The sequence below is a fragment of the Primulina tabacum genome, chromosome 5 (assembly GCF_025594145.1).
Source record: "Primulina tabacum isolate GXHZ01 chromosome 5, ASM2559414v2, whole genome shotgun sequence".
Lineage (NCBI taxonomy): Eukaryota > Viridiplantae > Streptophyta > Magnoliopsida > Lamiales > Gesneriaceae > Primulina > Primulina tabacum.
Window position 1 is genome coordinate 1,066,960 of NC_134554.1, and position 10,482 is coordinate 1,077,441.

Here is a 10,482-nt window from a genome sequence, read left to right on the forward strand (position 1 = left end):
TAATTAATTTCGATATCATGAAATGTTTTTTGATAAAACAAATTATCATTTTTCTCAAATTACAAAATATTATATTTTTTTTAAATACAAATTTAATAAAACTTATTTTAATATATTTGCATCTTGTGTATATCTACAATTTTCTAATAAAATATTGTTTTATATGTATCTATATTTTTTATTTTTAAATTAAATAATTATAACACTGATGACACAAAAAAATAGACCCTGAAAACTATTATTTTTTGTCAAAAATATTAGGTATAGACCGGGTTGACTTGTATCATATATAAATATCCGTGAAGAGTGTCTCACAAAATATACTCAAAAATTTATTACAAAAAATGTTTTTTAAGTTTTAAATTTTAATATAATCTCTGAAATTCATCAAAACAAATTTATTTAACACCAAATAATTGTAATATATGTAGACACACAGACTACGAAGAGACACTAGTATTATTAAGTTCAAGAACTAAATTTTGTGTCATGTTGAATTTTAATAATACCAAAAATACTCCTCCATAGTTATAAAATTATTCTATTTTTATTTAATAAAAACATTGTAAAATTTATTTTATTAATTTGTATATTTTCTTATTAATATCATACGTACTTTTCAAAACTTTTAAAATTCTTAACATATTAAAAATTTTAAATGGTTATATCGTTCTTAATATAAAAAATTAATATAAATAAATATTAAATTAAAAATAACAAAAAATATTAATAGGCGCGCAACATGTGCCAATGTTTGGTAGTAATAATAATAATAATAATAACTAAGGAGCCCCGTTGCCGTTGGATAGGCTTAATCTGAATTAATTAAAATATTTTGCGTGGGGACATCGACATTACAATTTGGTATCCTTAATAAATTAATCAATGTAATTGAGTTTTGTCCAAATCAACGAGGACGAACAACCACCGTAAAATTACTTGTAATTATTTCAACTACTAATCATATGATTAATTCTTGTGTGTGTATATATATTTATTATGAAATATAGATATTTAAAACGGTCCACAGTATCTATATTCGTGAAACGAATTAGAGATTTTTCTCACAAAATTTTATGTGAGACGGTCTCATAGGAGTTTTGTGTTTTCTAGGTCAAAATTAATGTAATGAAATGTTAGTTCCTACATTATCAATGCACAATGTAAATTTCCATTAACATTAATACATTAAACTTCCACATAATCGAATGATGTTTTGATATGGAAAAATAAGTGTGGATGAAGCACGAACTAATTAACTCTTCAATTCTCCTACCGAAAAAAGAGAGACAGGAAAGAAGGAGAGAATCTTATTTGTAAGGTTCTCTTTGTTTTTAAATATGGAAAAGTTCAGATGATTTTGTTTATTAATAAAAAGGTCATTTGCATCATTGCAGTGTTGCCGACAGCTCAACCATAAAATTGTTTAATGTATTGACTATGATTTATATATTTACTAGTTCTCTAACACAAATGTTACGTGTTTATAAATTAATAATAATAGTTTGTTTTTTGTGTTGCATAGTATAATATTTCTTTGGGATTAAGAATTTTTTGTTTAAAAAATAGAGATTATATTAAAATTGATATTTTAATATTCCTGGTATATTAATTTAAGGAGGATAGTGTCTGTTACTTACAAAAATAAATGGTTTTTTAATGAATTTTTAGAATTTTCAAATTATGGATGATATTATCATAATTCCATGACACTTTTACTACTCATCTGTTGTGAAATATCAATATGGTTTACTATTAATTAGATGAAATACGCACTTTAGAAAATTGAAAAAAAATAATAAATCAAAATATAACATCAGTTAATATAGACCATTTAGTAGAAGAACGTGTGAGATACGTTAAGAGACCAATATTTGAACGCATACTCTTTTTAAAAAAATTAATTATATATAAAGATATTAAAGGCATGGAAAATTTTAATTATTTTTTGCAATTATAATTTCAAAATTGCAAAAAAATGAGTATTCGGTGATCTAACAAATTAAAAAAAAGTTGGGAATATGTTGAATTGTGTAGGTGGTGTTAGAGGTGGTCGGTACGCTATATCTTACCGAAATTTCAGGTACCGTATATCGTATCGAAAATACCAATATAAGAAAAATGATACCGTTGTCGTACCGACTTTTCGGTATGCTGAAGTTTCGGTAGATATCGGTAAAATATATTGTCATACCAAAAGTATATATAAAAAAATTCATGCTCTTGTAATTCCAATGTCAATGATCACCAATACTAAACAAATTAATCAAGACAGTCAAGGAGATCAGGAAAGATATATACAAAACAAATCCATCAAGACAATAAACAACAACTGCAACATGTGTCTGAAGATCCAAGACATCAATGAATACAAATAAACTTCAACCGTAACATGTACGACTTACTCATTCGCTATCTTTGCAACAATGTCTGAGGTCATGTGATTTATGAAGCATGTCAGCTTTGTAATTAGTCAAGATCCAACATCCAGTCCTTTAGCTAGCTGTAAGGTTAGCGACGGAGATAAGACTTTTCAACAGTTTAAATTTTCAACTATGAATTGAGTTGCTTCACTGAACTTTGATTTGGACTATTACAACACGACGAGTCCAAACAGAAATAAAATTCTTCACTTTGGTATGGTATCGATATAAATTCTTTTATACCAAAAAATACCTTATATTTTTAAAAAATTTAACTTCATTATTTAAAGATATTATATATATTTTTAATATATATTTTATTTTGATATATACCAAAAATTTCAAAGTACATATCGTTATTGTACCAAATATTTCGGTATCAATACCATACCGTACCGAAAATTTCGGTATACCAAAAACTTCGATAAATTAGATATTTTTTGGTACGATCATTTTAGTATACCGAAATTTCGTTATTTTCCTCTACTATTAGGTGGTGTTGATATTCGATATTTAATGACATTGTTGTATTGTGTCTGTAGTTTGTCTAGAAAAATTCAATTTTTTGAAGAAACTCCAAAATCATGCGCATGAAACTCAAAATTTGATGTGTTCTGTTGTGCATGTGAAATCGAGAGATTCATTGGATATTGGAATATGTGTTCGGTTTTGTTTTTATTTAACGTAACGCGCTGCAATATACTTATCCACACCACAAATATATTAATATTTATATCTCATCGTCTCATGCCATATGTATTCGTGAAACGGTCTCACGGATCGTATTTTGTGATACGGATCTCTTATTTGGGTCGTCCGTGAAAAATTATTACTTTTTATGCTAAGAATATTACTTTTTATTGTGAATATCAGTAGAGTTGACCCGTCTCACAGATAAAGATTCGTGAGACCGTCTCACAAGATATCTATTCTTGCAGAAGCGTGGCCGGAAGTTTAAACGCACGGTGTACCTATGTGCTTGCAGGGTGTCAAAGAATCAAATCTTTGTTGGAAAAATTACAAATTTTTGTTACGTAATTTTTATGGTTTTTTAAAGAATTTTTATTTTATTATCGATCAATTCACAATTTTAATATTGTATCTTGTATATTTGTTCAGTTTTAGTCATTTTTACTGGAATGCTGACGCGTCGTTGAAAAATGCTGACGTGTCAAGTATCACGTCAGCATTATGATTAAATCGGCTGAAATTGGGAAAAAAAAAAGTAGTACCGGATATTGCTCAGCACTCCAATAAAAATGATCAAAATTAAAAATAAATGTAATTTACACGACTAAAATCATGAAATTTTCGATAACAACAGCACAAGAAATCAAAAAAATCACAGGATAAAAAAATGTATTCTTATGTCTTATTCCTTTATCTGGTTGCGTTCGAATTGCTCGATCGACGTTTCGGTGCATGATATTTTTGCTTAAAATAGTATATAAGTTGGCACAATTACAAAATAAAATTATTTATGATCCCATGTTGTTTTTGTGATATGAGTCTATTATATTCCAAATATGTTTGTATGCTGATCATCTCACTTTAAAACAAAAAATGAGAGATTTGTGTAAGATGATTAATTGATCGTTTCACTGTGAAATAAAAAAATATTGATGGAACCATATTTTTCTGTTTTAAAGCAAGATGATCGGTTGATCATCTTGTACAAAATAAAAATCAGACATAGATCTTTTGGTATAACACAAACTCACCTGTTTTTGTTGCTGCAGCTAGCACGGAATTTCATGGTATCGATTCATTGAATCGAATGCATTCAGTTGGGTGATTTCATGACCATCTCATTTCTGGTCTGTATATGCTGCATTTTTTATGTCCCATAGATGACTCCGGAAGGGCAGATATTTTATTGTTAAACTGAATATTTGGCCACAAGTCCATAACTTCGGCAATTTTCAGAAAAATACATAGTTTTAAAGTACTCATGAGAAATTTTTTTTTTTATAAATGTATATTTTGTGTATGAAAACAAATTAATTTCATAATTTGTATAACTTTGGTGATTGGTGGTGTCTTGGGATATTTTGTTTGTGTGTGGGTTAAGACGATCTGCCTAATAAATAATATTAGTCATCTAGAAAAGCGAAAATAATTAATAATGATTTAATTTATATGGAAATTATTGAAAACTTACAGCATAACGAATGTAATATAGAAGTGGATAATGTCGATTACTTTTAGTTCATTTGACATCGATATCACGATATCATGATATATGAATTTCGAAACTCGGTTGTAAAAATATCACCCAACTCAAATATATATATTTATAGAAGTACATGATATTCAATATCTTTTTTCTTAATTTAACGAGGGTTAATTTAAAGATTCACCAAGGATCTATCAAATTAATTTTATATAACACTCTATTCTTTTATTTAATTAACCAACTTGACTTAATTACATAATTGTGAGAAAAAGTTAGCCTTTCATTGTTGATAAGACGATGAATTTAATCAGGTACATGATTTAAGAAATCTCCTTGAGACCTTTTGAGCGTGATCAGAAAAAAAAAAATTGAATGAAAAGGTGATCATTAGATCTGTTACATAAAAATTCTCATGAGACGATATCATGCGTCAATTTCGTGATACCAGTCTTTTATTTGGGTCATCTATGAAAAAAAATTAATTTTTATGTCAAAAGTATTACTTTTTATAGTAAACATTGATAGAGTTGATTTGTCTAATAAAAAAAACATACGTGACTCCTCTCACAAGAGATTTATTCCGGATGTTAAATATGCCAATTTTTATAGCAATTTAGTATTAATTAATTATTAATACATAAAATGTACAACTAAGCTATATTCTTTATTTCCTCATGTTTCTGGATTTCGTGTCATAATCGCCATTCCTCCATGTGACGCTCATAAACCCTTCTAGCTACCCAAAAACAAAAAAATTTATAAAAATAAAATCATATGCTTCTGTTTTATTAATTTTCAAAGATATTTCACTTAGTCATCGTATATTTTGCTCAATTTTTTTTTAAAAAAAAACAATTATATGTTGGTTTGAATTCATATTATACTGAATAATATATTAATTACGGACCTTGTTGTTTATTTTATAAAATTAAATAATATTCATCATGGATCCCAGTCCACTAAAAAAAATTGTCACACGTCTTCATGTGTCAACTTGCACATCGTTAACGTCGTGTTCCAACTAATTTTTTTTAAAAAAATGATTATATGTTAACTGATCAAATTGAATATTTTTGCACTGACTAATTAATTTCCTAAAGCACCAATTTATTTAATAAAATTAAATAAATGAGTTGGTTTATTGTTATATAGTTTCGTGAATTTTTATCCATGAGAAAGGTTGCTCTGATACATAATTTTATTTTTTATAGGTTGGTCGGATTAGAATGATCTGTGTTATAAAATTTAGTGTGTGAATAAAATGACACACTAAACCGACCTTTAAGGACGCTAACATGCCAGAAGTCGTTATAAAGTCCATTAATTCCTATATAAATGTCACAAAATCATGGAATCCATTACATGGATTAAAATTATGACTTTTTTCGCAAGTGGATTTTTTTTAATATAATTTGAGTTTCATCATTTACATATTAATAACCATATATATATTTTAAATAAGCATATTGTATGACCGAGCGTTTGCCGTTTTACCAAAAGCTATAGCTAGTAGTAATGGTGCAACTCAAATATTTTAAACCGCACATCAACTCAAGCGCCACGATTCGATCGCTTTACCAAACAGAGACAATTATTGCACCCAACAATCTTGATCTCAATAATTGCACTCCTTGCAATCAATGGGAATCGAACCCGCGACCTTGGCTCTGATACCAATTGTAGGATCGAGAGCTTGCCACTTTACCAAAAACTATAGTTAGTAGTAATAGTGCAACTCAAATCTTTTAAACCGCACAGCAGCTCAAGCACCACGATTCGATCGCTCTATCAAGTAGGGACAATTATTGCATCCAACACCTATCTGATTTGTTTTCTAATTAGTTTATTTCTTACGATTGGAGTTGTTAGGGTTTAAGATTCTTTTAGGTAATTATTAAACTCATGTGATATGACTAGGTAATGTCATTGGTCACATTGTACCAAAAATGGAATTACTAGCCCGAGAAATTTTTTCATTTGATTTTATATCTTTGATCTTTGGTCTTGTTATTATTGTTCACTTATTTATTATCATAGTTAACTAATTTATATTTTTTTATTTTAATTTTTTCATCGGATCAGAGTACTAATATATCATCAGAAAATTATGACGTTATGAGAAAATTGACGACGACGGACGGACATTAACGATGAGAGTCCAATGTCATATCAATACTAAGTGAAAAATTATTAAAATTAGGGAAAAATTGATATAAATTAGTAAACTAATATGGTCAATTAACAAATAATATGAACAAAAATAAAGACGTACAAAATACATTACCAAAATAAAATTTCTCCTTGCCGTCAGTAGAAGAGTCGATTGCTCCTAATGAAATGTAAATCAAAACAAGAATAATTTTTGTGTGTTAATCTTTAAAAAATTGTTACTCTTCAAAAAAAATTTATTGATACTATTCATAAAAGTTGGGAAGCAAATTCCAATGCAGCTAATTGGAGTTCATGCAAGCGACTCCGGCTATTCCTATGTTACTCGTGAGAAATTCGGTAAAATTTTTACCCGAGTTTGATTTGATTGAGCTCTAGTCTAGTTCGAACAACTCGATTCACACTCGAAACGAGCTTGAGTTTTAATTGTATCTACTCGAGTAGTATTTTTAAAAAATTATATATAGTTTAAGGTTATTTTGGTTCATATTAATAAAAAAATAATCTTAAAATTATGCTACAAATATTTTCGAACTTTTCGAGTATGCGCTCTAGTAACTCGAAATTTTCACTAGTCGAGTTTGAACTTAACATTGAATACTCAATCGAGTTCAATTAGAGGTTGAGCCTACAAAATTTAAATCGACTCTAAGTTCGAGTAGTATGATACTCGGGTCGGCTCGACTCGTGTGCAACCCTATGTAGCTCTATGCTCTATTATATGGCTAAATATTTTACTGTCTTATTATGAGAGAAATATTGTAGATAACCATTAAATCTGATGGAGAATGCATGTAATATCAATTATGTTCAAATATTTAGATCTTAGGGATTAGAACAAATTAATGGTTGAATGTTTGATGTGGCCTTTTTTATTTCTTAAGAGACCTTTTTTCTTAATTGGCTAAACCGGTCCATATATTGAGCGAAGATAAAAAAAATATATAAACATGTGATAATCTGACATATTTGTAAATGTAGATTAGCACCATATTAATTCTTAATTAGTGAAAAATGGGTGCAGGATTATAGTGGTGATCGCTGGACAAGACCCGTAAACCTCGGAGTTAATAATGATAAATTTTGGATTAACGAGGTTCAGCCCCTTTTATAGTTTTTTTAGGATCCTTGACCCCTTAAAGTTGAACTTTGGATGTCACATTCGGACGATTAATTTTATAAAAGTAATGGCACATTAAATTTAGGATTAAAGACAATAAATTAACTCGGAAATTGAACTCTTACGGTTATGCATCGATCGTAAGAGTCACATATTATGAAATTAACAAATCATAATTCATTTGATTTATATTCAAATGATGATCAAAATATAATTATAAGAAATTGTGGGGGATTACGCTGTAATTTTGATATTTAAATTTAAAAATAAATTGAAAAATAAAAGAATAAAAAATGACCTCGGTGAGAATTGAACTTATATAACCTAAACCCAAAAAACAATAACTCTATACGTTGAACTACAGATAACTTGCATTAAGATTCGAACATTTTATTAATATATATAATTATTAAAACAGACCATGACACCAAAGTTAGTTACTCTAAGTGTCTCAAACTTAATAAAATAGTATAGATTTGTGTCAAAAAACTAAATTATCACATCATTTATTATTATTTGAGTTGTATCATATAATTCATACATGAGATTTAAATAGACCTCAACTCAATAATGTTTGTGACCAATCGCTCTTCCAACATAACAATCAGTACACTCTGACAATCTTTTTTCACAATAATTATACTCTTGAGTTTGTAGAAATATGAATATATGGTCAATTGTCAGAAGTTCATTTTCTCATATCAACACCTTTTTGGGTGAATTTGTCATATATGGCTTGCCCAATGTGATTTATCTGACTAATGTGATTTATCTGACTAATGTGATTTGTAAACTATTGGGTTGCTCCGAGTGTTTACTCAATGTGCAATGAATGATAACGACTCTGAGTTCCACATCATAAAAAATATTAAAAATTGCATTCCTTGTAATATATGTAAATTGAATGTGTGACACTAATTCTCATAAAATTGTAGGACAAAGTGTTTGTCGTTTTAACAAAAAAATAGTTAATGATGAGTTCTCCCACTGATATGTTGATAATTATTGTACCTCACCAATTTGTAAGAAAATTACTACGCCATATCAATATAATAATAATAATAATAACCAAACGAATTTTAATTTAGTTATAATCTATACTATTCTATACTATCTTATTAAGTTTGAGACACTTAGAGTAACTAACTTTGGTGTCATAGTCTGTTTTAATAATTATATATATTAATAAAATGTTCGAATCTTAATGCAAGTTATCTGTAGTTCAACGTATAGAGTTATTGTTTTTTGGGTTTAGGTTATATAAGTTCAATTCTCACCGAGGTCATTTTTTATTCTTTTATTTTTCAATTTATTTTTAAATTTAAATATCAAAATTACAGCGTAATCCCCCACAATTTCTTATAATTATATTTTGATCATCATTTGAATATAAATCAAATGAATTATAAAAAATATTAGTTTGAATGATGATTAGGAGGAGGTAGAGCAAAAAAGCTATTTCCGCACAGGAAAAAATCCCAATTCGGGTCCACTGGGCCTCATCTGGGGGTCCGAATGACTAGCACTACTAAAAGTCTAAAATGACCCAAAACACAAGACCCGCAATTCCCCCGGAAGCACTGGACAACTTTATTCTTTGATATGAAATAATTAATGATTTTTGGTGCAAATCATAATTATTTGTCATTGTTTAATAATATTAAAAGTTAGGGTCGAACAAAAGAGAAGGGTACGTATATGAATAAGTTTAATCTGGAGAAATGGTAGATATTTTATTTATAATTTATTAAAAATTTTCAACTTTTAATCATTCGATATTTGTAAAGCTTTTAGGAGTCTGAAACTTTTAAACACGAATAGAACCATAGAAATCATAAATGCACCAATCATTCACATGATACTCGAGCCGAAGCCATTTTTTTTGGATACAATATCTATCATATAGAAAATTCCTATCTATTCTAAATACTATCTATATAAATGAGATTTGAACCAAAAACCATATGAGATTTAAGGTCTCACTTTTGCCGCTAAGCCAATGCTAATGGATCGTTGACAGCCGAAGCAAAATTAGGATTGTGGATTTGGGTTGGAATACATGATACTCTGAGTCAGTGCGACCGAGTAATATTGCTCAATTAGACATGTAATTCTTTTTTTCTATATATATATATATATTTCTTGTCATCAAGATTTGTATTTTACCATAACTCCATTTATATATATATATATATATATATATATATATATATATATATGTGTATGTATAAATATAGTGGGCAACACCACTCCGGGATTTCTTGTTGGGCCCCAAACAACACAATTCACCCCATGCAGAAACAGGCATTTTGGGTGGATAAACCAAAATTACGTTGCTCATTATTTCAAAAATAAAATACATTGATCGAAGCAATTTCTTTTTCTTTTATATAAAAAAAATCATATGGATAACAGAATTATTTTGAATGACGAGTTGATGAATGACTTATAATATATGAATAACATAATGACTCATAGCTTGTAAAACTCGAGTCAAATGTTGAATGGGACAATTATGTGAAATTAATTAATATATTATCATTTACACCAAACAATGCTTAGTTTATTAATGTTCGAGAAAGAGTGGTGTCGGA